Source organism: Mustela lutreola, chromosome 1, assembly GCF_030435805.1.
Source record: "Mustela lutreola isolate mMusLut2 chromosome 1, mMusLut2.pri, whole genome shotgun sequence".
NCBI lineage: Eukaryota > Metazoa > Chordata > Mammalia > Carnivora > Mustelidae > Mustela > Mustela lutreola.
The window spans coordinates 57,306,913-57,333,605 of NC_081290.1; the positions used below are offsets into that span (position 1 = coordinate 57,306,913).

The window sequence follows — 26,693 nt, forward strand, 5'->3', positions numbered from 1 at the left end:
CCGCTCGAATCAAAGCAGCCCGAGGAATGCTCTATGATTCAATTCCAGAAAGTAAAACATAAATCACAGTGATGAGAACCCCTACGCTTACAATTCATTACATCCGTTCAGGGTGCCGAGGGGAAAGGCTGAACTCCAAGCCCCATCCCTGGAGGCAGGACACCATTGCCGCAGCCCTCTCCCGGTAAGAAGGGATTACCTTAAGGAACTTTACAAAGCACTTTGCAGATTCCGCTTTCTGGGGTGAAAGGGAAAGTGGAGAGATGAGTGCTACTGTTGAATCTTCTAAAAGAATCCAAAGGGAAAGGCTGGATGTTGGGGTGGACCTGGGGCTGCTCCCTGGGAGGCTGCAGCCATCTGGGAGACAAAACACCCGCTTAGCAACACGTTCCTAAGGGAGGTCACTGGGTGGCTTTTCTTTTTTTTTTTTTTTTCTTTTAAAGAGACAGGTTGCTTCCAGTAGTGGAGTATAAACATACTGGGTGAATAGAGGAGCACAGCTGGCAGAGGAAGGACAGTCAGCTTGGGGTGGCTGATAAGAAACTAAGAAAAGCTTTAGAAGCCATGCCCTCCGTCCTGTCATCAGGGTCACTGGGCATTTCTGGTGAAAGAAGGCGATGCTCAGAGTCAGGCGGTTTAGGATCATGCAAGGTCACACAGTTACAGGGCTGTGTGTCTGGCTTGCTTATCTGCAGAAAGATTTTGTAGCAGTGCTGCCGGGCACCAGTGAGTGTGGCACAGGAGTGTTTTCCAGTTAAATGTGGAGGCTGAATGTACTGGGTTAATCTTTGCTTATTCTTGGAATCCCACTGAAATTGCTGAAAGAGGATATAAATAGTATGGCTCAAAAAAGCAAAGGTAATGGGAAAAGAGGCAAAGCAGATGGAAGACTAATGGAATGATAGACCCAGGAAACCCACACCCCAAGCTCTCTAATGTGTGTGTGTAAGTGCACCCATGTGTGTATCTGTGTGTGTATGTGTGAGTGTATTTATGTGTCTTTGTCTGTGTGTCTGTGTATGGAGGGGGAGGAGGCAAGGAGGCATAAGAATATGGCAATGAGCCAATCCATTCTACAGGATTCCGGAGAGGATTTGGCTCAGTGGTGTGATGGGTGGAATTGGGTCCCTCCAAAAAAAGATACATTGGAGTCCTAACCCCAAAGCCTCAGAACGTGACCTTATTTGGAGAGAGGATCTTGACAGAGGCAATTGATTTAAAAGAGGTCAGTAGGGTGGACTGTGATCCAATCTGTGTTCTTATAAAAAGGGAAAATTTGGGGACAGAGACACATGCACATGGGGAAGATGATGTGAAGATCCAGGGAGAACAGCATTTATAAGCCAAGGAAGGCCTGAAGCCATCAGAAGCTGGGAGAGGGGCCTAGAATAGATTCTACCTCATAGCCCTCAGAGGGAACAAATCCTGCCAATTCCTGATTTCCTTCTTATATTATATTATATTTTACTGTATTTTTTTAACATCTTTTTTCTTTTAAAAATTTTTTTTTTATTTTTTATAAACATATAATATATTTTTTTCCCCAGGGGTACAGGTCTGTGAATCGCCCGGTTTACACCCTTCACAGCACTCACCATAGCACATACCCTCCCCAATGTCCATAATCCCACCCCCTTCTCCCAACCCCCCTCCCCCCAGCAACCCTCAGTTTGTTTTGTGAGATTAAGAGTCTTGTTTCCATGATTGTGAGACAACACATTTCTCATCACGTATATGGCACTTTGTTATGACCTCCCCAGGAAATGAATATAGTCAGATAACAAGGCAAGTGGGGGCTGAAAATGCAAGAAGATGTGAAAGGCTGTATGTATATGGAGGGACTAGATCCTCAGGACCCTCCCTTACCCTGGCAGCCCGAGAGATATGCCCATCCTCCCTACTCTCCCTTTTTGTACCACCTCGCCCCCCCCCCCCCTCCAAGGAGACTGGAGGCTTGGAGGCTACTTCTCTAGGAAAGTTGAGGCAAAGCCACTCTGGTCTCAAGTTCCCAGGTACAGCAGAGGGGGGTGTGTGCCTCAGGGCTGAAAACTGGGTAGGAAATGGAGAGGTGTGCAGGGCTCTTTCCTTCTCACAGAACTGAAGGAACCAGACATACACCTTTGCCTCTCCCTGTCCCTCCTTCACCAGCACCAAACTGGAAAACATGGAAAATTATTTTCTGAAGAAACAGAATGGTCACAAAGAAAAGAATCCAGATGTTGACATTTTTGGGCCTTCCAATGAAAAACTATCATATTGCCCTTACAAAAAAGCATTACAGAGAAAATGAGGGGACCTCAGGTTAAGATATTCCACATTAAAAAAAAAAAAAAAAGATTTGTTTATTTATTTTAGGGAGAAAGTGTGTGAGTGAGAGGAGAAGCAGAGGGAGAGGGGGAGGGGAAGCTAACTCCTTGTTGAGCACAGAGCCCCAAGCAGGGCTTGACATGGGGCTCTATCTCACAACCCTGAGATCATGACCTGTGCCGAAAACAAGAGTCAGATGTCCAACCCACTGATCCACCCAGGTACTTTAAGAAATTCCACATTTGTAGTTATAGAAAGAGATAACTGAGAAAATGAAAAGGTAGGATTTATCAAAGAACTAATACAAGAAAAACTCTCAGAGGTAAGAGAATATGTCTTTAGATTAAAATAGAATATTTGGGTACTTGGGTGGCTCGGTTGGTGGAGCATCTGACTCTTGGTCTCAGGTCTTGATTTCAGGGTCATAAGTTCAAGCCCTGTTGGGCATGGGTCCTATTTGAAAGAAACAAAAAATAAAATAAAATAAAATAAAATAAACTATTTGTTAACTAGGGCTCATACAAGGAGACAACACCAAAATCAGTCTCAGTTTATGCTTTGCTTCTGGTGGGAAAAATTTTCTCCAGAGAACTCACAACCATTGGTTTATACTAGGCTGGTTTGTCTTATTTATGCTTCTGATACTATTTAGGAATCCCCAAAGTGACAAATTTTAAAGGTGGTCTTGGGCTACTGAGTCCCTGTGGGGGTGTGGGCAAGAGCATATACAAAACTTTCCTGGAGGATTACACCTTCAAGTAGTTAGTTCAGAACAGTCATGGATAAACCTTGCTGAAGATGAGTTCACAATTCAGAATTAGCCAACACAGCAGGAAATAATCAAGAATCCACAATGAGAGGCATAATTAGATATACAAGAACTAATGATAATCAAATAATCAGATGGAGAATATTTGAAAACAATGATCATAAAAGAACTTAAAGGAAGGCTTTGAAAATATGAAAGAAGAGTGAGAGATAAGATCAGATGAGGCAAATGTGAGAAAGAATCAGCTAGAGCTTTTAGAAATGATTAACAAAGTCAGATTTTATTTATTTATTTATTTGAGACAGAGAGAGAGAGAGAGAGAGAGAGAAAGAGAGAGAGTCAGCAGGAGGAGGAACAGAGTGGGAAGGAGGGGAAAGTATCTCAAGCAGCTTCCACACTGAACATGGAACCCACCTCGGGGCTCGATCTCATCATGACCTGAGCCACAACCACATCAGATACTTAACCAACAGAGCCACCCAGGTATTCTAGTCATGATTTTTTTTTTTTAAAAGATGAGTCAAATTCCCTGTGACAGAACTGGGAAGAGAAGTCATGATGTAAAAGAGAGATTTAGAAAGTTGAAGTGTAAAGTGAGAGAGGGGGGAAAAAGAGTGAATGGAGGACACGGAGGAGCTCTGAGGAGGAGAGCCTCAGGAGAAGAGCAGGGAGGGTGGAGGTGAGTGCTGGATCTGAAGTGAGGGGTCTTGGTCAACTTCCTTAACTCTCCCAGGTTTCAGTTTCCTCATCTGTAAAATGAGGTTAATAGTTGCAACTGCTTCAGAGGATTATTTTGAGAATCATGAAGTTAATATTTGTCAAGTTCTGGTGTACAGTAAATGCTGTAAGTCTTGTTAAATGCAAAAATAGAAATGCAGGTGGTGGTGTCTTAGTTCAGCCTGCTTTAACATAATACTGTTAGCTCTATGCTCTAACATCATACTGAAGGCTGGGAAGCCCAAGATCAAGGCACCAGTGAATCAGTCTCTGGTGAGAGCTCTATTCCTGGCTTGTAGATGGGCACCTTCTTGGTATGTCTTCACAATGGCCTTTCCTTGGTGTGTTCAGATGGAGTCAGCAAACTCTCATCCTCCTCTTCTTTTTTTTTCTTTTAAAGATTTTATTATTTATTTGAGAGAGATAGAGCATGAGGGCGGGGAGGTCGGCAGGAGAAGCAGACTTCCTGCTGAGCAGGGAGCCCAATGTGGGACTCCATTCTAGGACTCCAGGATCATGACCTGAGCCGAAGATGGTTGCTTAACAAACTGAGCCACCCAGGCACCCTCTCTTCCTCTTCTTATAAGACCACTGATCCTATTGGGTTAGGACTCCACTCATCTGACCCCATTTAACCTTAATGACCTCTTCAAATCCCTGTCTCCAAAAAAAGTCACATTGAGGGTTAGGGCATCTACATGTGAGTTTTGGTGGGGAGGACACAGTTCAGTCTAAAGCAGATGTTTTTTGTATGAGATCACCTATTTGAAGAGATCAACTGTCAGAAGAGAGAGGATCTATTCACCACCCTTGTGCTAATTAACCTTCTGATAATGTCTTCGCTGATATTTTAACATTTAGCTAAATGAAACCAGTTCCTAAGAATTACATATGCCAGAATGTTCTGAAATTATTAAAAAGCATAATTCAAAAACATTTTTTTAACAAAATTTCTTATGCAAGCAAAATAAATGAATCTAGCAGATTTGTCTTAAATAAAAATGCAAAAATCTCATTCTTTTAGGTTAAGTGTTCCGAGCTGGTTAGAGTTTTTAATCAAAGACAAGTGTTGAATCATATCATAAGCTTTTATTCTTGCATCTTTTGAGATAATCAAATATGATTTTTCTTCTTTCATTTTTTAATGTGGTGAATTACATTAACAGGCTTTTGAATGCCAAACTTTTCTTGCATTTCTGGGATATACTAAACTTGGTCAAGATAATTAAAAAATTAATTCTTGGGGCGCCTGGGTGGCTCAGTTGGTTAAACGACTGCCTTTGGCTCAGGTCACGATCCTGGAGTTCAGGGATCAAGTCCAGCATCAGGATCCCAGCTCCATGGGGAGTCTGCTTCTCCCTCTGACCTCTTCCCCTCTCATGCTCTCTCTCACTCTCTCTCAAATAAATAAATAAAATATTAAAAAAATTAATTCTTGAATTTAGTTACCAATATTTGGATTGTTGTTTTGCCTTTGTGTTCGTCAGTGAAATTGTGCAATTGTTTCTCTTTTCTTGTATTGTCCTTGTTTTGTTTTAGTATAAAGGATATTTGAATCTCAAAAAAAGCAGACTAATCTCTCTGTCCTTCTGTCTTTCTATCCCTCTGCCTTTCTGTGTTTGTCTTTGTATCTGTTTTTCTCTGTCACACACACACACACACACACACACGATCTGTTCTGTAAACTTGTCTATAAAACCATTTGGATCTGGAGAACTTTTTATTGTATTAAAATACATATAACATAACATTTGTTGCTTTAGTTATTTGCCCAGTTATACTCGGACATACTTCACATATAAAGTTGCATTAGCTATAGGTGTGCAACATAATGATTTGGTATTTGTATATATTGCAAAGTGATTGCCACAATAAGTCCAATTAACACCCACCACCTCACATAGTTACATTTTTTCTTGCAATGAGAACTTTTAAGATATACTTTCTTAGTAATTTTCAAATGTATTTTATCCATTTTTAAGTGTATAATTCAGAGGCATTAGTTATATTCACAGCATTGAGCAACTGTCACTACTATCTCTTTCCAAAACTTTTTCTCCACCCCAAAATAGAAACTCTGTACCCATTAAACAATAACTCTATATTTCTCCTTCTGATAATCTAATCCAGCCCCTGGCAACCTCCAATCTCTACTCTCTGTCTTTATAAATTTGCCTATGCTAGTTATTTCATATAAATGGAATCCTACAACAATTGTCCTATTGTGTTTGCCTTAAGTCACTTACCATAATGTTTTCAAGGTTTATCCATGTTGTAGCAGGTGTCAGCACATCATTTCTTTTTGAAGCTGAATAATAATCCATTGTATAGATATACAGCATTTAACTTATGCATTTATCTGCTGATGGACACTTGGCTTGTTTCTACCATCCATTTAGTATGCATAGTGTTTCAGTGAGCAGTCATATACAAGTGTCTTTCCGAGTCTGTTTTCAATTCATTCGGATAGACCCTAATGAGTAGAATTGTTGAGTCACATGGTAATTTTTTATTAACTTTTTAAAGAACTGCCACTGTCTTCCACAGTGGCTGAGCCATTTTATGGTCTATCAGTCATGCACAGTTTCTGCACATCCTTGCCAACACTTGTTATTTTCCACTTTTTTGATGACAGTCATTCTAGTAGGTATGAAGTGGTATCATACTGTGGTTTTAATTCACATTTCCTTATGAGTAGTGATGTTGAGCTCTGTAATTTATTGAGTTGATTGGTTAGTCATATATCCTCTTTGGAGAATAAAGGATTTGCGGTCAGTAGGGGGTGGTTGTAGCTCAATTTGTGACCCATGATTGTATTTCTTTGATGCGTATAAGCCCATTCAAGTTTTAAATTTCTTCTTCTTTCAGTTTTAGTATTGTACATTTTTAGGGGATTGTTCTTTTCTTTGTTTTTAAATTAATCAGCATGAGGATTTTCAAAATATTCTTTATTATTTTTAAGCTCTACCATATAAAGTAGTATATATAACTACATATAGTATATATAACAACATAAAAAATGTAGTTACATCTTTTTTTATAACTTCAAGTAGTAAAATCTCATGCTTTATGTTGGTTATGCCTTTGCAGTTGTTTTAAAACAAAACCTCTGAGTTTTTTGATGTTTCTCTCATTGAGAATTGGGAGTTTATTTTCCTTCCCTTTGTATCTGAGTAGACTTATAATCTCATTGACAGTCATATATTGTGCAAATGATGCTGACTTGCTGGTTGATATCTGGGACTGAGTCACAAAAGATGCTGTAGTTTCTATGTTGTTTGCTAACTTTAATGCTCAGAGTCTTGAGTTGGTGGTTGATATCTGGGGCTGAGTCACAAAAGATGCTGTGGTTTCTATGTTGTTTGCTAGAACTTTAATGCTCAGAGTCTTGAGTTGCTGTAAAAGTTTGACCACTGTGAAGCCAGCACACCATGAGGGAACCAGGCAACATGGAAAGGCCAGGTGCACACACTCAGTTTGGCAGTTCTGGTCATTGAGTCATCCTGACCAAGGCGCAGACATGTGTATTAGAAGCCTTTGGATGTTTCCAGCTCCTAGATGTTGAGTCACCTCTAGGGGGGGTTTGACTTTTCTCAACTGAGGCATCAGATATCGTGGAGTAGAGACTAGTGAATAAGCTGTGCTCTGTTCAAATTGCTGAATTTCAGAATCTATGTGCATAATAAAATGATCTTTTAAAGTCACTGTATTTTGGGGCCATTTGTTACACAGCAATAGTAATTTAGCAGTCACATTTTTAGATGGGTGAAGATATGAATGAATGAACAAATGAAATATTGTCATTATTTATTTACTTTTTTACATAGGACCCTGAAGCATATAAGTTTTACCTGTATACCTAAGAAAAAATAGGTAAATATATTCAATGCCTTAAAGGATATGCCACTAAAGCATGGTGCATTGGAATCCTCTTTGGAAGATTAGAACATTACAATAAACGTGGAAAAATCATAGAACTGAGATGAGACTATCATGCTATATTCTTTTTGGAAGAAGGTTGCCATGGCCCATTATTTAGGTCAGTAAATAGTTAAAATATGGTTTTCACACCCAAACGGGTGAAACACAAGTTCAGTTTTAGACAAATGTGTCACTCACACTCAGTTCTTGGAATTTTATAATATTTTTGATTGTAGCTGATACTTTCTCCATGAAAGAAAAATATGTCACAAGGGAAAACACATCACTAAAATGAAGCTCAGCCTGGAAGGTAAAGAATCACCTCTGAATCATAAATGATATAAAACCATGCTCTTCAACATTTGATCCATATTTTCCAATTGACTGAATTACATACATCTCCCCTGAAATACAACTTGAACTCCAGCAAATTTGAACCTCTTGTTTCTACAGTTAGTGGAGAGAAACACTTATTGATTTAGATATATTGGTTTGTAGTCTATTTTTATTTTATAGATATTAAAGCATTTAATTTTCTTCCTCCAAGGCTATGATTTTCAACTTGTTTTGAATTGCAATGACTTTCTCCTCATTTCTTCTTTTCAAAATATTCTCCCTTCCTAAGAGAGTTGTCTGAGCTATTGAGAATAAAATGCTATAAGATTCATTTTATTTAGAGTTTCATGTCATAACTTGAAATAATTGGATACGCTCTTACATATCAGAGAAAACTGCTGCTCTTAATACAAATTGTGAATTCTTCTATTTTTTCTTGTCAAAAAGGTTATTTCCCCCCAATTTTTATATTTTCCAGCTACTTTCCTTAAAAGTATCTCACTGCTATGACCTGCTTCACCAGCTTAGGATATAAATATCATCTGATATAAATATCATGCTTCCGTTTTCTAATTAGTTGCTTGAAAATGTTCTTGCCTTTATCAGCAGGACATGCAGTGTGTCCCCCTTGAAGTCTCAATTTCACTTAGAATTGTTCATAAATCTTGAAGGGCTTACTCCATTCAAGGGGCAGTCCTGCATCCAAATGCCAGTGGAGGGAGAACAGAGGAGGCTGGTTCATTACTGCAGTAAATGACCCCAAGAAGGCAGAACATTTTTGCTTTCAGATACACTGATGTATCTGATGGTCCAAATATTCACACCAGATTTCTCACATTTAAGATTTCATGGTTGTACTTTTTAGTTTATACCACTGCTTTTCAACCAGTGGTGATTTTGTCCTGACAGGAGACATTTGGCAAAGTTTGAGGACCGTTTTGGTTGTTACAATTTATGAAACCTCTTAGTGGCAACTAGTGTGTAGAGGCCAGGGATGCCGCTAAACATTCTTTCAACATACAGGATGGCCCTCCACCCCTCACCACACAAAAAAAAAAACTGGTCCCAAATGTCAGAAGCACCCAGATTGAGAAATCCTGGTTTCTCCAGTATGGTTTATACCAATGCAATCTGCTACTGTTTCCTGCATCTGGAGAGGTTTCAGACCTCACTCACAAGCTATGCCTACGCCAGCAACTACACTCCTTCCTCCACTCCCCCCAGTCACCTGAGTTTTTATATGAAATTTGGTCTCCAGTCCACAGTCCCCACACCCCTTTTCCTCATGTTGAATTGCCCTCCAGGGCTGCAAGTATCTCTTCTGACTGGTCAACACAATTAGGACCATCCAAGTTCACCAGAGAGGTCTTAATATTGTTGAAATTCAGCAGGAAAGAGTCCAGCATCTAAATCCTTTTTGTGTCAAGGAGGTTCCTTAGACATTTCGCAAATTTGTTCAGTGTTGTCAAGGACGGAAGGGGCATTTAGAAAGGACATCAACCATCATGTCATAGAAAATCCTGTTGTATCCCGATTTCCTAAGGCGATAAGTGTCCTTTGTCTTACATTTGTATAATCAAGAATTGTTGCTCAGATGACCCTTCATCAAAACAAGATCTTATCCAAGGAGACCTTCCGGGCTCACTAGACAAAAGAAGTTGCTGACAATATCTCAATTAAAAATATGCTCTACTTCACTGGGCATGGATCCATCTATTTTTCTCATGTTCTGTGATGCCTTAAATTGTAATGTATTTCCTTCAAATGCACCAAAAGCTAATTATGCTTGGGAAACAGACTGTTTGCTAGGCTCAATATAAGAAAAACCTTTTTACTAACTGTAGGTCAAGAATTTTTTTTTTTTTTCTGTCTGCAGCCATAGCTGCCTGTACAGACATCTGTGCTTTGTCCCTTGATGCAGAATTCTTGAGGACCTGGTAGGGGGAGGATTTGGGTTCTTACATTGGTATAGATGATACATTGATATAACAAGTACCCAGGAACATCTATACTCACTTCCTCATTTCTGTCAAATTGGGAAGCTATGTTTCTAACATTCTCAAATGGACCAGGGTATAAATAGAATTTTCTTGGACTTGTCTCTGATTTCAATCACTGTTGATGCTTTGAGAAATTCATGGCAGATTCCAAATAACTGTCTAGCAAAAGATTTCTGGAGTAAGAGCCATCTGTAAATTGGTAGCTGCCTGTGTTCTCACTATTTAAGAGATGGAATTTGGATCACAGGGCAAAGGAATGCTTGCCACTAAGCACCATTCTGCTCTCTTGGACTTGGACTCTGAGGCGTTTTGATGTACTTGAGGAATTTCTCAGGGCAGTAGGGACAGATGGACACTGCCCTGTGATGTCTAACAGGGCAGGACAGGGAAGCAACCCAACAGGAGCCTGGGCAACCTCATGAGGGTGACCTGTGAGCCCCAATTGCCATCATATCTGATTACAAGCCTTTAGTAACTCTGTTATAATTCCCCTATCTTGTGGGGGAGATTTGAAAAAATCTCTTACTTGTTCCAACATAGTCTTTTAGTGCTGTGGGGAATTATGGAAACGTTTTATATCCGTGCTTGGGAGAGAAGGGTAGGGAGAGGAAGAAGAATTTTAGGAGCCAGAATGTTGGTATCAGGAGAGATTGCTAAGATCCTCAAAAGGTAAGTAAATTTCAGGAACCATAATTGGGAGAGGGAGACATGAATTTTGTCACTTACTGTGTGGAGATTATGACGCTTTACTACCTATTGGGTTATTTTACCATAGGATCTTGAGGTTTACTCACATGTTTTTTGAGGTACAAATATATGCTAACATCCTTCAGGACTGTCACCTAACTCCCATCTCCACTAACACTGGAGAAAGGTTTGCCATCACTAATAAGTCTTCCATATTTCTTTACCTTCTCAGAGCTTACTGCTAGCATAATGGTTGACACATTATTTTGTCTTTCCCACTGGGTTTTCACTACTCAGGGCAATTCCTGGAACATAATAGTCACTCAATATATGTTGAATGTTTGAAGAAACATATGAAAGAAAGTTTTCATTGGGTCATTATTTGAGGACAAAAACTCAGTATGACTGAAGGTCTGAAAAGCACAATCTTCTCTTGAATCAGCTGTGTGGACTCAAGAGCCAGTAAGGCTGCTTCTGTGAAATTCAGGAAGACCATCATTGGTACTTAAGGGTCCTTGGGGTAAGTGGTTGAGATAGTAGCTTTTAATGTAAGACAGAACTCCTGGCCTCAAATTTTGGATCTGTCACTTGCCAACAGGATAAAAAGGCAAGTAGTTTTTGGGTTTATTTGATTTACAATTTCAAGTTAAAATGTGTCTGTCCATCTGTCCATCCATCTGATGGTCATTAACCTACTTGCCATGTGGCAGGCCTGGAGAGAAGAACCAGATATTCAAAGATTAGGAAAAAGTCCTTACCTTCTAGCTGTTTTTACCATCTCCTAGAAGGGGTGTCTGGAACTAAAGTGTTGTCACTGTCACTCTATTTGTCAAGGGCAGCACCTGTGGGAGAGTAGCTTTGAAAGGTATGCTAGGTGGGGGAAGAGATGAAACCCAATGAAAGACAGACCTTGGCTCCAGTCCCGTCTTAGGGACCACTGACATGTTCTTCATCTTTTATGGATCTCTAATTCCTCTTCTATAACATGAGGTGGGCAGAGAAAGATGATCTTCAAGGTCCCCTCCACGCTCATACCTGGGTTTGTAAAATCTTAGAACATTTGTTCCTGAGCAGAGTAGTTATTATTGTTGGCCACTAGAGGTCAGTACCTTAAAAAGCAAACTGGCCACATTCCATTCTGCCGTCAAAGTAAACCTTGAAGCAGAAGCAATATTATTATTTTCTTGAGGAAGTGGAGATGCAACATGGGGGGTTAAGGGGATAGGAGAAGAATAAATGAAACAAGATGGGATTGGGAGGGAGACAAACCATAAGTGACTCTTACTCTCACAAAACAGACTGAGGGTTGCTGGGGGGAGGGGGGTTGGGAGAAGGGGGTGGGATTATGGACATTGGGGAGGATATGTGCTATGGTGAGTGCTGTGAAGTGTGTAAACCTGGCGATTCACAGACCTGTACCCCTGGGGATAAAAGTATATTATATGTTTATAATATTATTATTTTCTTACTTTGTTTTGGGAAGGAAGAAATATTCCCAAAGAAACAGTTTTCCTTTTGACATATCGAACCTTGGCCTTGAGATCCTTAAACTCCTTTTGCTAAATTCTCACTGCAGAGTTTTCTAGCAATCTCAGTGTGAGAGATGGGATGAACAGAAGAAGATAGAGCACTAGTTATTGAAGGATTTGTGGTTTCTGTACAAACCTAAATGCACTGATATCTGTGTGATAGGATGAAAGAGTAATTGAAAATAATTCTTCTGTAGAGCAGGCTCCTCAGCTTGTCCAGTGTCCAAAGGGAAATAGGTTTTCAGATCAGCTCTTCTCTTAGATGTAGGATGGGAAGGCATCATTGTTTTCCTCTCCTTGAGTTTCTAGAACCCTGAGAAATAGGAACTTCTATTCATCTATTGGCTTGAAATTGCCAATGACTTATCTGTATCTTTCAATGGCTCCTCCCCATGGAGGGAGGGAGGAGAGGTATTTTCTGTGACGAGAGATGGCAAGAGTCTAGAATCCACTGGACTTTGCATCACTCTTGGGAGTAGGCTGTGTGCAAATGGCCACTTGCAGGTGTGACCCTTGTGGGGATTTATGAACTTGACTTGAGGTGAGACAGACCTTGGTCCTTGCTGAGGCTGAAAGGGAAAGTTTCTCATCTGCAGGACAAATAGTCCCCAATGTCTAGACCTAGAGACAACCATTGGGAAGTTTGTTTCATCCTCATATCCAAATTGTATCCTATGATTTCTATCAGTAGAAAAACCAACATTTTGGTTCATTTGCATCTTCTGAGAATATCTGTCAGTTGATTCAGCACTGTCACAGAGGAGTGATATTGAGCAGAAGCTCAAGTCCTGTCAGTGTCCTCACAACACATACTACTGTTGTCTTATTCATGACATGGCCGTTGTGGGATTTAAGGAAGAATAGGGCTCAGGGTTGTCCTTGAGGACATAAGACTGGGAAAGAAGACAAATACAGCCCTCTTCCATTCATCATCACTTTATACATCTGAAAACAAACTGCATGAGTATAAGAACAAATAATAGAAGTCATTAAAGTTCAGCTGAGGATCATGTAGGAAAAAGATGATTCTCTCACGTGCCAGGCACTGTTTCCCTGTCCTTGATTGGCATTTATCTGCCCTTTCAGAGTTGACAAAGTGCTATAGCAGGGGATGTCAGTACCTTTCCTATATTCCTCTCATATTCTCCCCATAGTCCTTGGGTCTTAACCAATTCAGGGTGTTCTTGTGGATTTCCAAGTGTCTTAACTGCATCTTTGTGCCTGAGGCCCTTTTCTAGAACCTTGGAAAGCCACTCTTCCGGAACACCAGTGCATGCCCAAAGTGCTGGGGAGTAGCCCTCAACCAACAGCTTTTGGGAGTTGATCTTTAAATGCTTAAGCTTCCTCCCTTTTGGAGTGAGCTCATTTTGGGGTATGTGTTTCATCCCATTTCCCCAAGCTTCCCTTGGGGACAAGTCTCAGGCAGCTACTGTAGCAGTTTCTTAGTAATACACACATTACTTTCCCCTGCTTCCTCATCTCCCTTCTGGTGTTTCCTGCACCTCTCAAATGAGCTACTTACATTCAGATTTTTGCCTCAGGTTCTGTTTTGGGGGGAAACCAGACAAAACAGTCACTTTTCACATACATGATCATATTTGGTCCTTGAAAATACCCTGTGAAGTTATGGACTAGACATCATGATAGCCAACACACCCTTTTGAAGAGAAAACAACAACAACCCGCCAACTCCCCAACACCCCTGCTGATGAGCTTCGCCCAGGCAACCACATTTTATGCCAGGTATTTACAGTTCTAGCTGACAGAACCAATGGATCCTAACTGAACTAACAGCCAGTACCTAGACTGGCCATTTGGCTGACAGGGACCAGCTAAGATTGAGACCCTCAATCTGGGGCAAGCAGGAGAGAATCAGGCAGATTGAACTATTGGAGATGAAACAAAAAAGAAGTCATGAACTAGGATGGTACTACGAGAGGCGAGGAGAGGTTGGGATTGTGAGAAAGCAGCATTCATAAGGTAGAGAATATATATATATATACATATACACATACACATATATATGTAAACGTATATATATGAAGCCAGTGAGTCATATGAGAAGCCCATGGTGCAGAAATAAGTGAAAAGATGAAGAGAAACGGAGTCAAAGTCATTGCTGAAGGTGGGAGTCAGGACCTGCCATGTTCCTCCACTGAGGTTCTTAAGAACAGTTGGAGCCATCCAGCTCCCATATGGTCCGATGAAAGCAGGACTCCTGTGTCTATTACTCCTGCTCTGAATTTGAAAAAGCTCTACTTCGATAAAGGTGGTTGCAGTGTTTTACATTTAATCAAGGGTATGAAACTTGGCATGATCTTGCTTTTCAGAGTTGAGTTGGAATTCCAAAGAATTCCAAACGTCAATTACAGCCAGAAAGGAAACCCAAGGCTCATTTATTTAATTTTGGGAAGACGAGAAGTTTCATCTCAAGGATAGATTCTTGTCAGTGCATGATGAATGATGGAGATTTGGTTGAGCAAGGTTCTGAGGCTGTCTATGGGCACAGTGGGATGGAATGTAGTGATCAATTGACAATGTGTGCCATGAGCTCAGAGAAAGAAAGGCAGCCTCGTATTTTCCACCAGGGATCTAATGTGGAAATAGACTTACTGGATCTAAATGACTTGTTAAAAGAGTTACACAAGGCTGGTTACTATAATTGCTGGGACTAGATCTTATATGTTCTGACTTTCCACCTAACTTTTCTTACGTCTTTCTGATTCAGTTTAATTTAGTTCTTTGAAGCTCTTTTGGGAAACTAAGAATTCCTTCTCATAAGAAAAGCTGCCTCTTATTATATGAAAAACTATATTCATAGCCTTTCTCAAGGTCACTTGGGTTCACAGTATGTCTTTGCAGATGAATTCTAGAGGAGTAGAGTTGCCAGATTCAGCAAATAAAAATACAAGGCTCTCAGTGAAATACTTGGGACATCTTTACATCTTTACATGTAATAATTTGTTGTGCTACCTGAAATTCAAATTTGATTGGACATCCTGAATTTAATCAGAATTTTAAGCCCAAGAGAAATCAAGTGCGTAGGACTGTGTATGTGTGTGCGTGTGTCTTGGTATATTGATGAATATATATGTTCTGGAGCCTGACAATCTCACCTACCAATTATATAATTATTTTTTCCAATAGTCTGACCCACTGGAATGGTTCAGGCAGCTGCACTTTAATTTCAGTTGTGAATATAGTCAGACCTGGGTGTTTTCAGTAGAAGATCCTTACAACTCCCTTTCATTATTTCAGAGTAATTTCAAGAACAACAGAGATGTACTGCGGTGCCAAGAATGTTATCTGAAGCTGTGGTAGGGATAGATTATAAAGACTTCGCCTTTTCCTGCTGTTCATTTCAGCCAAGACAGCATCTCATGAGCAATCTGGTAAAAGATAATGTGCGAATATTTAAGTAACCCCTTTGAGTTTATGATTTTTCTACTTCCAGTGCTTTCAGATAATTTCTTGGAATTCTGATTAGATTGGGCAAGGTTTTATTTCAATAAATTCTGCCACCTTCATGATGGCACTGGAGTGAAGCCATGGACGTGGTCTTCTTCATATTGTTGCTCATAAATGTCTTTGACATCCGACAGATGCATCGATTCGGAATGACTTCATACTGTGGCTAATCCATTGGGTTTATAGCTCCGGACTAATAAAAACTCAATAAAATGATGTCAATTCAGGACTCATTTCCTTCCCTGTTCAAGTTAGGATGGGATAATTAAAAAATATATATATATAAGCTAGGATTATTCTGGCTTGTTCTTGCTTTAAAGAATCCTCTGGAATAGATATCCAGGTATGTCACCAGAAAACTCAAGGGATGATGTCGTTTCACATTAACTTACAATTTTAGTTTTTTCTCTCTCTCTCTCTCTTTCTCTTCTTAGACTTTTCTCTGCAATCTTTTGGGAGCATAATAGTGTACAACTAACCTGACTATCCAAGAGCTTATATAAAAACATTTTATATAATATAAGTAAAATATATTTATTATAAAAATGAAAATAAAGATCAAAAGGGTGGAAATTAAAAAGTCCACATGAATCACTTATTTTCATCCAGCTTTTTCTAGACACATATGCAATCACACCTTAAAAGTGGAATAATTATGGAAATACTTTTCAGTTATCTGCTTAGTTCTGTTTGTATTCTAAGAAGATCTTATGGTGTCAATGCATTTTCCTTCTCACCACTTTTTATGACACTCCATATATCCTATTGGATGAATGTATCACAGTTCATTTAACCAATATTCTATTATCACTAGGCTATTTCTTAGTTTTCCATGTTATAACTTTTCTGCAAGGCTTTCTCTGTAATTAAATCTTTGCACATATTGGTAATTGTATCCTGACATACATTCTCAGAAATTGGAGGCTTTGTAATTTTTGTGTCTTAGAACACAAAAGAAATATTTTGGCCATAGCAAGAGGCAACTGGGATGAGGGCATAGTTTCTCTCTTCTTTTCATGTGCTTTTGAGGATAGGGAACTCTGCAACTACGGGATCCTTTGAAAAGGAAAAAAAATAACCCCCTTGAAATAGTGACTAGCCAGGTGGCTGATGTCTGTCAAAAGAAAAGATCAGCTAGAAAATGACTGTTGGCAAACAGGTAGACTGTGAGGACTGAGCAGACTCTGTCGCCACGACCAGATTGTACAGAAATGGTTCTCAGCTGGGGACTGTTTTGCCCCTCAGGGAACATCTGGTAGTGTCTGTAGATATCACTGACTGCCATGACCAGAGGAGATGCAATTGCACCTACTGGGCAGAGGCCAGAAATGATACTAGGCCTAGGTGCATAAGACCACCCACGGAACAAAGAAGGATCTGGTTCACAAGGTCAGTATTGTTGAGGCTGAAAAAACTTGTGGTAGAACAAAAAGAAAAGGAATGTCAGTATATCTCTGGAAACCCTGGCATAGCATTTAGACACTTGTCATTGAAAATTTTATGTGTGTTTTAAATATTTTTCTCCAAAGGACTCTTCAGTTACCCAACGTATTTGGCTTGTCTTAGACTTGAGTACCAGCCACACTGAGGGACTCAGGAGGCCTGTGCACAGTATAGTCCTGCTTGCTCCTGGCTTCTGTTAGGATTAATCTGGGCAGGAGTGTGTGTGTGTGTGTGTGTGTGTGTGCGCGCGCGCGCATGTGTGTGTGTCTCCTAACTATAGAGACTGTCTTGTGAGGAAGGCGGAGAGGAATTCAGGCTGTCTGATTTGTCTCAGCATGATGATAAACATGGTGATGTAAAAGATTGACTGAGTTCTTGGCAGAACTAAACCAGACATAAAGACTCAACACCTGTCCCAGGGCTAGTCTTTGTTTTTAAGGGAGACAGCTTTATCTCCCTAGAGTTCGCAGAGTTGCCTGGTCCAGCCACACTGCATGTTTCAATAATGCAGCAGCCAGTCCTGATTGTGATGGGCTTAGCTGAAATAGGAGGAAATGATGTTTATAAGGATCAAAAGAAGAGGATGGAAGAATTGGGCACTTTTCCCACAGTACAATAATTCATCTGTGAAACACATGCAAAAATTGAGGCTAAAAACAACTTGGCACCAATCAATTCATCACGTTTTTTATTGAATACATATTAAGGCTGCCTTTGTGTACAGCCCTTGAATATAAAGATGTATTGGATAGATAGCCAAATGTAGTAACATATGGGCAGTGCAGGAGCACCTGGGTGACTCAGTCACTTAAACCTCTGATTTGATTTCAGCTCTGGTCATGATTTCAGGGTTTTGCGATAGAGCCCCATGTCAGGCTCTGCACTCAGTGTGGTGTCTGCTTGAGATTCTCTCCCTCCCTCTCTGCCCCTCTCTTCACTTGTGCTAGTTCTCTGTTTTTGTCTCTCAAATAAATAAATAAATAAATAAATGAAATCTTGGGGAGGAAAAATATATGGGCAGTGACATTATGCACAACTATGGAATGAGTATGTAATAAGAGAAGGAGCCAACATGATGATTAAGAGTGGACTCTGGTGCTCTTTGTGACCCTGGGTCCTTGTGACCCTATTTAGGTAAATTTTTCTTATCTTTTCTGGCTCTTAGTTTCTTCATCTGTAAAATAGAGAGAATAATTGCTGTGAAGACCAAGTGAGCTAATCCACGTAAAACATTTGAAATAGTGCCAAGTGTTCACTACAGCTATCATAATTCTGTATTAGTTCACAGATCATAAAGAAAATGTGTGGGGTCACCTATGATTCCTCTTGGGCACAGCAAAGAAGGAGTATTAGAGAAAAGGAAGTAATTCCCTAGCTGAGTCTTAAAGGTGAGCAAGGCAGGCAGACAAGACAGCAATAGCATGATGAGCAAACAAAACAGTGTATGCAAAGGGTCTGAGGCACACAGGAACAAGGCATCCTGGAACTATAGTTATCTTGCATTCACTTGGATTATAGATTTCTTGTGGTGACTTTCGGCAATGTGACTACGAAAGCAAGCAGAGGCTGGATCCCAAAGGGCCTAATGTGCCTTGCTAAAGGGTGTTAATATTAGGTAGGATGTCTTTTGGTAATGGTTGAATATCCCCCTCAGAAAGACTTGGTAAAAATGGCATGAATAGTAACTGTAACTGAAAAGTCCAAGGGAAGCCTGGTTATAGGCATGTCTAATGTTTGAATGGATACTCTCTTTATCTCTGTCCTTACTCCTCCTGTGTGTGGCTCCATTTCGAATGGAATTATGCTCTGTGATGGTAGAATAGCTCGAAGAGTCTCACAGGCTCAAGTCCAATGGGAAAGAATGAGATTCTCTTCTAGAGAAGTCCTAGTAAAGTCTCAGTCTCTAATTGAGTCACCTCAATCAATTATATTGGTGAGTGCAATGCTATGCTCTGATTGTTCAGGTCAGTGATCTACATAGTATCGGAGTCAATTCCATTTAGAAGCTCAACGACTTAGCATGTAAAGGAGGGTGGTCCTTCAGAAGGAAATCAGGTATGAATACCAGAAAAAGGATATGGAATGAATACCAGATAGCAAAGTCTCCAAAAGTTCCTGGCCCCTTTCATACTGCAGGGCCATTGTTGGCCTTTAAGCTGTGGATTGACATGATCATAACTGTAGTTCGAGAGAATGGATTGGAGGGTTGTGGCTGGAGGCAGAGGGTCACTTAGAAAGTTTTTACTTATCTGGGGAAATAAAGATGAGTGTATGAATGAAACCTTGACATTGGGGATGGAAAGATGTGATGATTCAGACTGTATGTGTAAGAGATGGAAACATTAAGGAATTTATACTGAATAAAATTCAGTGGGAAGGTGAAGAACAACATCAACAATATCCGTTAGGTTTGGCTTTGGTGACAGGTGGGGTATGGATGTTGTTTGTTGGAAGTGGAGGCTACAGAAGGTGAGAGAGAAGAAGGTATCAGACAACACGTTAGTCAATTTCTGAAATATTTTTATGTCCATGATCTATTTTCACAGACTGGCACAGAAGAAGTATATTCAGAGCTTATAGAACCTTCTTATCACTGCAAACAACATCATTCACAATGACGAATGACACGGGAATGCCCTATGCATGCACAGGTACAGGAAACACACATGTCCCGCAAGTGTGCTACACAGGCACACACATGTTTTGTGCTGTTCTCACTTTCTAAAAATTTGTTTTGCCCTTTTATTCTCACCTGATTCTGACTAATGCATTCTTTCTGTGCTTTATCTGTCTTTGCAAGTGACTCTAAATCTTTTCTGGAACAAGATGTTATATAGTTAATAAATCTCTCTTAATACATATTCATTACAAGTCAGCCCTCACAAAGCATGATTGGAATGAGACTTATAATTCTCTTTTTTTAAAAACCAAAATCAGTCTTCCATTATTTTTTTACGCAAATACCCATAAATGTGGATAAATGCAATCTGTCATTTCTTTTTTAAGGAATAAAGATACCTATGTTTGCTTAAGGAGTTTATCCTTTATTACCAAAATAGTCTTTCCTTTCCCACTTTAGGTCTCTGGTCCCCATCACCAGCCCACCAGATATTTCAAAATAAAATTCATCTTTGGGCCTAGAGCCAGCTGAAGAAGCGTGAGTTTAAAAAAGCTACTCAAAGTAGGCTTTGTAATGAAAGAAACATTTCAAAGATAAGTAAACAATGTCCACAAAATGAATGCATGGATGGATAGCGATCAGAAAAAAAAATTAAATTACACAATAATTTTGTGGGTCATGATTTTCTATAATAAATCCTTCTTTTCCAGTTTCTCCAGCAAATCCCATGGTATTCAAAGGGCCCATATTTTCATGTTCCTCAGATGAGCTTCTGCTGTTGGCTGTTTTTTACACTCTATAGCCTGGCCTTCCAGGTCCAGCTGTTACGTCATATTCCAAACCACCTTTGCTTTCTCTTCTCTACTTTCGTTGCTCTTGGCCTTCCAGATCTGTGTCCTGACTCTGGAGGAGAGCAAACAATGGGCAAAGCCTGGCATGCAGGAGAAGATGTTGGGAAGTAGGTCTGCCAATGGGAGAAGCAGGCATTGCCCTTATACATCGCTGCTTGGTCACTGTCAGTGTCATCTCTGATCACAGCAGCCCCCAGCTCTGGGACACACAAGGACCCCAAGGTTCCTCATAACTGAGGTCCACATTTGTCAGGTTGACATTTGAGGCTCTTCTGGGTCTGTGTTCTTTCTATCATGCTTTTACCCCATTCTTCCTTCTCTCCCTACCTTGGCCCTTCTATGTCCCAGCTACCTCAGAAAGTGCAAGGGGCAGAGGAGATTTCCCAAGCCCTCTTCTCTCACCCACCAATTTGAGAGTAAACCTGTTCCTTTCAGCATTTCTTTCAGAGCATTTGTCTCTATGTCCAGTTTAGCACTTAGCATGTTTTAGCCTGCTCATTTCCAGAATTCTTGGTATTTTGTGTATGTGTGTATGTGTGTGCATGTCATTTCCTTCCTCATGTCCTTGGAAATTGGGTGGCAGGGGCTGGGCCGTGTTCACCTTGGTGTTCCTCCACCATCACAGAATCCTGTGGTGACTCACACAGAGGAAGCATAAAAAAAGCTTATCAAATAAATGAGCCAAGAGAGAACACATGGAAGGAGGAACAAAAGCCACCCAAAAGGAAGAGAGTAAGGGGGCGGCAGATGGGAGAGAATCCTGACTGGGATGGAATGGTGAAGAACTGCGCTGCAGTAGGGAACCAGACGCTCACCCCGAGAGACCACGGGACTGTGGGAGCTGTGAAGCTTGGAAGGGACAGTTACTTGTTCAGATGTCTGGCTTCTCTTCATCTTCCTCCCGTTCACCCCCATCAACACGTGATAAATCAGTGAACATATACTTCACTTTACTTGAATTCCATACCTTGGAGATCTCTGAGAAATAATGCCTCCCGACAATGTAAAGTAGTGCCCTCATTCTTGCACAAGCTAAGAGGAATAATAATTGTCTTGGGAAACTGTCAGGCTAAAGGATCTAGGAGAATGCTCTCCAGGCTGATCTCAGTAACTTGTGTCTCTTCATTTACATTACTCCTCTTGGGCCCCCTCTATCTCTCAGATTTTTAACCCCTTTCCAATGGCAAATACCAGTGGTGTTATGAGGGTGAGATGGGGTGAATGCAGCTGCTGAATTCATGTTTTCTTTGTATTCCTCCCACCTCCTTAAACACACACAACTTAGAATGCTTAGCGTTTTTCCATGTGTCAAAGTTTCTTTGTCTCCCTTCTCCAGGACAGAGCAGCTCGCATGTGCATCCAGCTTCGAGTCAGTGTGTCAGGGCTCATCTCACTGAATTGTGACAGTATGCTCATCACACACCAGCCTGTATGAAGGTAGAGACTTTGTTTTAACTCACTATTAAATCTGACCCACCACCACTCTGTCTGGGTTACACAGGCCTACTAAAGAGTTGTTGAGCGAATACATACACGAGCGTGAAGGAACAAATAACAAAACAGAGGAAGTTATCTCTTCACTTTAGCTTGCCAGAAATTACTCAGTATCTCTTACCTTTAGTTTTTGACTTTTGAGAATCGTTAAAGACTTCGTCTCGGGTGTTGATTCTCTTAAACAGCAAGCAAAAATACAATTTTATGAAGATTTAATGAGACAGCATCATTGCCAGCTGAGTTTATCACTCAGGGAGTTTAACAGAAAATTTGTTAACATTGTCTTTAATTTGTTTAAATATTTATGAACACTGCTTTCGAGGGGATTCTTATCTGGGGTTATTGTTTTATAGAATTCATTTTGGTGTGCTTTCAACCATTTGGTGGTTCATCTTACTTTAATAGATGCTGTTAGAATTCTCTGTAAGTGATTTGGAATCTGAGTGGGAGTCTCTTTGGATTTCATTTCTGCTTGCTCCACCTTCCAAAGGCCCAGATTAAATCAAAGGGTCTGCCATAAGGATCTTGGAACATTCAGGACATGAGTCCTAATCACAGCTCATCATCTTCAGATATGGAATCTAGATAATCTGTGTCAACATATAGGAGAAATCCGGAGAACAAGCTGTCTGCCCAACCTGGGTCTGAGAAGAGGCCGTTCTGGTCAGTGAAGAAGATCTCCAGCCACACTTCATCTTCTGGCTGCAGATAGATGACCGTGGACCCAGAAGCGACGTCATGGTTCCCTGTGTTGGCGTCGAATGTCTTTATCTTGTACTGCCCGTTGTGAACTAGCCCAATTGCCAGATGCTTATTTGCCAATGTGATATCATAAGAAAAGTAATAGATCCCTGGGAAGGCACAGATGAACTTCCCTGTGGCAGGGTTGTAGTGCTCTCCCTCATTGAAGAGGACCTTGTTAAATATAATTGGTAGCCTTTCTTCTGGGTAGCTGGTAGTGATGCCAACAGAAAAGGCAGATTTGAGCACAATGCTTCCGCATCTACAAACTCCAGGCAGCCCTGGGTCCCCTTGCTCTCCTCTGTCTCCCTTTGCTCCAGGAGGCCCAGCTGGACCTACTTCTCCTTTTTCTCCCTCTGGTCCCATGGGTCCTTTCTTCCCAGTCTCTCCTTGGTCCCCTTTCTCTCCAACAAGGCCCAGTGGTCCAGTCTTACCTCTCAAACCTTTAAAAAGAGTTTACAATTTAGTTGATAGTTCCTCCATATATACAGTCACAAACAGCATGCCCCACAAAGTGCCAGGACACCCTAGATGTGTCTCTCCAATCAACTTTCAAGAGTACACTACTAAATACTAATGCATCTTTAAAAAAAATCACTGATGGATCAAAACGGAAATAGAAAATTTTCATCAGAATTTCAGGTTAGTTTTCCTCAGTACATAACAAATCATTTGAATGCTATTTTGATGATGAATCATCTGCAATGAAATCAGTCACATACAGTATTTGTCACTACAGGAGAAATTCAATGAGCATAATGATATTATTCCCCAGAGTGGGGTCATGGGGGCAGACAGAACCAGATGAATCCTTCAAGGCTATTTTGTCTTATGCCCCATTTCACTTCTATCAGTATTAATAATACAAGAATTAATGAAGATTAGATTAGCTCATATTTATTCAACATTTATGATGTACCAGGGACAGCACTTTATTCACAGACATTGTCTTCTTTAGGCCTTGCAACAACTTTATGGATTAAGAAATTATTATTGCTTCTCTTGCAGGTGGGGAGACTGAGCCACAGAGAAGTTAGTTTGCTCAAGAAAATGGGTAGTAAGTGATGGAGCTGTGACCTGAACTCACGCCTGCCTGACTCTGGAGCTTGAGCATCCCCCCGAGGCAGGTGCTGGAGTGTACATTGTAGAGTGCACCAGCACGTAGTGAGGGCTCTCAATATGCTATGATAACCAAACAACAGTGAGGGCCACCCCTATGTGGTAGTCCTTTTTTGGAGGAGAAAATTGAATCCCAGAGAGGGGAAGAAACTTGCTTCTGTAGCAAGGTTAAGACTGGAATCCGAGTCCTAGTGTAATGATGCTTCCCCTTCATCAAAGTGCCTCTTACCTTTGGGGCTGGAATCAAGAATCCTAAAGTCTGTTTGGCTTTGCAGCTAAATGGTTGTATCATTTTAGGCAAGTCCCTTAATTTCTCTGGGTCTCCTTATATATAGAAAAGACATAATATCTGTGAAAGGATTTCAACAAATTCAAAATCACCACAGTGAAATATTTTCTGTTTGTCTAAATCTTTATACCTACAGATCAACCACAGGCTAAATGCAGAGAAATTATGATCATTGGTTGAAACGGATAAGCAACATCTATTCAATTTTTAAACCATATATATAATATATGTAATGTATATTATATATTATAAAAATATATTATACATATGTTTTACATATATAATACATAATATGTATTATATTATATAAAATATTTAATTAAAATATTAATTCACAAAATATGAAATGTCATTTAATTTTTATGGTCAAATCCATTCTGTAAATAATGCTTGTATAATGATATACCCTCAAAAATATCCAAATTATTGGTAATTTATCATGGCTTCTGTAGTCAGGGAAAATATATTATTGGTATACTGTGTGGTTATCTACATACTCTTAACTATGTATTTGTTCTCGGGAACTTTTATTAAGCTAAACCTTTTTATCTTGATAGTGCTCTGGTATCATTTATTTGAATATTACATGTATATCAGTGCTTGAGCTTAATAATTTTTCAGTTATTTGGCAAATGTAGGAAAGAAATATTCTGAATAATGCAAATTTGGGGAGAATTAATGCTATACCCTTAAAACGTACAGTATTTTGTTTTAGTAATTTTGGAAAGAGGTTTTTTAACAATTTATGATGCACAGAAGAATCTAATAATGAAAGAAACCCTTTTTGGTGACTGGTATCAGTGTTATTACTGATCATAGAACTCTCCTCAAGTTCTAGGTGGCTTTTGTTGTGAAGTTGAAATTCCACTGGTCCCAGCCAGAGTATAGTCTGTGTTTATTTCTTGAAATAGTCTGAACTTTTGCTTCTTTTTGGTAGGAATAAGATATGAATACTATCTTACTGTTGAATTTATTTATGAATCGAGGACCACAACTTCTAAATTGTTATTTTTATTTTCAATAGGAGCTTAACTTCTGCTGTCTCCCTGAGTGGCCTTTGATATATTAATAAAAAACTTTTTGGTATCAACAACAATTTCAACTATTATGTACTCCAGTCCTCCTGCTTTTGTGACTTTGGGCAAGTCACTTCTTGTTTGTGTTTCCAATGCTCCATTTGTAATATGAAGAATTAGATTTAAGTCCAATCTCAGTGTTTGGATTTTCTATGGTTATTGAATTAGATAATCAGGGATTAGCTATAATAACTTGAAGTAATTCTTCCTGTTTGCATGAAGGATTTGCACTTGTGCTAAGGACCAATTAATGAATAATGGAATGAAGGGATACATCACTCTACCTTTTCCTATTCAGGCCTATGCTTGGGTAGAGAGGAGAATTAATGGAGTAGTTGTTAGTCTACGCTTAGGTACTGACACTTGGAGAAAGGAATTCTTAGTTCTCTAGGAAATGGGCTTAAGAAGATTTCTTCTTCAGTACTATTTCTTTCTCCCATCCGTCCATCCATCCATCCATCCATCCATTCACAGATTTATATGTGCATGTATACATACATCTAAACCATGTAATATTTTTTGACCATCCATTACATGCTAGGCACTATGCAAGGGGCTGAGTGGGACCTTGACATGAATGACCCCTGTCCTACCCTCAAGTTAGCTGTTACTATGTATTATACTGTGATCTGCAAATATGTTCATGAATATCTAAAGCCATTTAATAAAGTAGAGTGATCTGTTTCATAAGCTGGTTCTAATGTTATTTTATCTATAAGGATGTGCATTCAGATTAAATTAACTTGTGATATTAGGCTACAAGACTAATTGCTATAGACCAGTGAGGGAGGCAGATATTTTTAAAAGAACGTTTCTAATTTGGTATAATAAGTTCTGTGCTTGTAATTTAAGGTAAAGAAGTTGGACAAAACTATGCTTGATTGTGCTTGCCCTTGATTGGATGAATGTGAAGGGGATGTTTACCACGAGTATATGAATGAGAAGACATTTGTGGTATCATTCAAGGGGACAGAAGAATCAAAGGACACATTGTGTCCAGTTTCAGCTGCATTAAAAGCTTGTCCCCAAAGCCCCAGAGCTCCATTTCTATTGTTCGTAAATGGGGTGTGTTTTTCTTCATTGAACATACAGACATTCCTAACTTTCTTGGCTCTTACATGTCCTTTATGTGTATTTGTGTATATTGGATTTAAGTCATCTCAGGTTAGGGAAGTTATTTTATTTGTGAATCTCAATGTTTTCACTGTAACATTGTAATTGTTGATTGTAATGATTTATAACAGGGTTATGGTAGATGATAAGTACTAAATGTAAAATTCCTGACATAGTAAGCTCTTAATAAATGGTTACAATGATGATGATGAA

At 39.7% G+C, this 26,693-nt stretch overlaps 1 protein-coding gene and 1 long non-coding RNA gene across 4 annotated transcripts in view; one reads left to right on the top strand and one right to left on the bottom strand.

Annotated features, from left to right (window-relative positions):
- CC2D2A (coiled-coil and C2 domain containing 2A) overlaps positions 1-371 on the bottom strand; it is a 135,773-nt gene extending 135,402 nt beyond the window's left edge. The window contains exon 1 of one of the 3 annotated variants that reach the window (XR_009351318.1): positions 200-370. The gene's annotated coding sequence lies outside the window, so the exon portion shown is untranslated. Of the gene's footprint in view, positions 1-199 lie in introns of all 3 variants that reach the window. The other 2 variants (XM_059165192.1, XM_059165199.1) reach the window with 2 other exon arrangements.
- Positions 1-26,693, top strand: LOC131825840 (uncharacterized). The gene is made up of 3 exons (XR_009351330.1): positions 1-184; positions 19,724-23,525; positions 23,892-26,693. It is a non-coding gene; the product is annotated as an uncharacterized LOC131825840 (long non-coding RNA).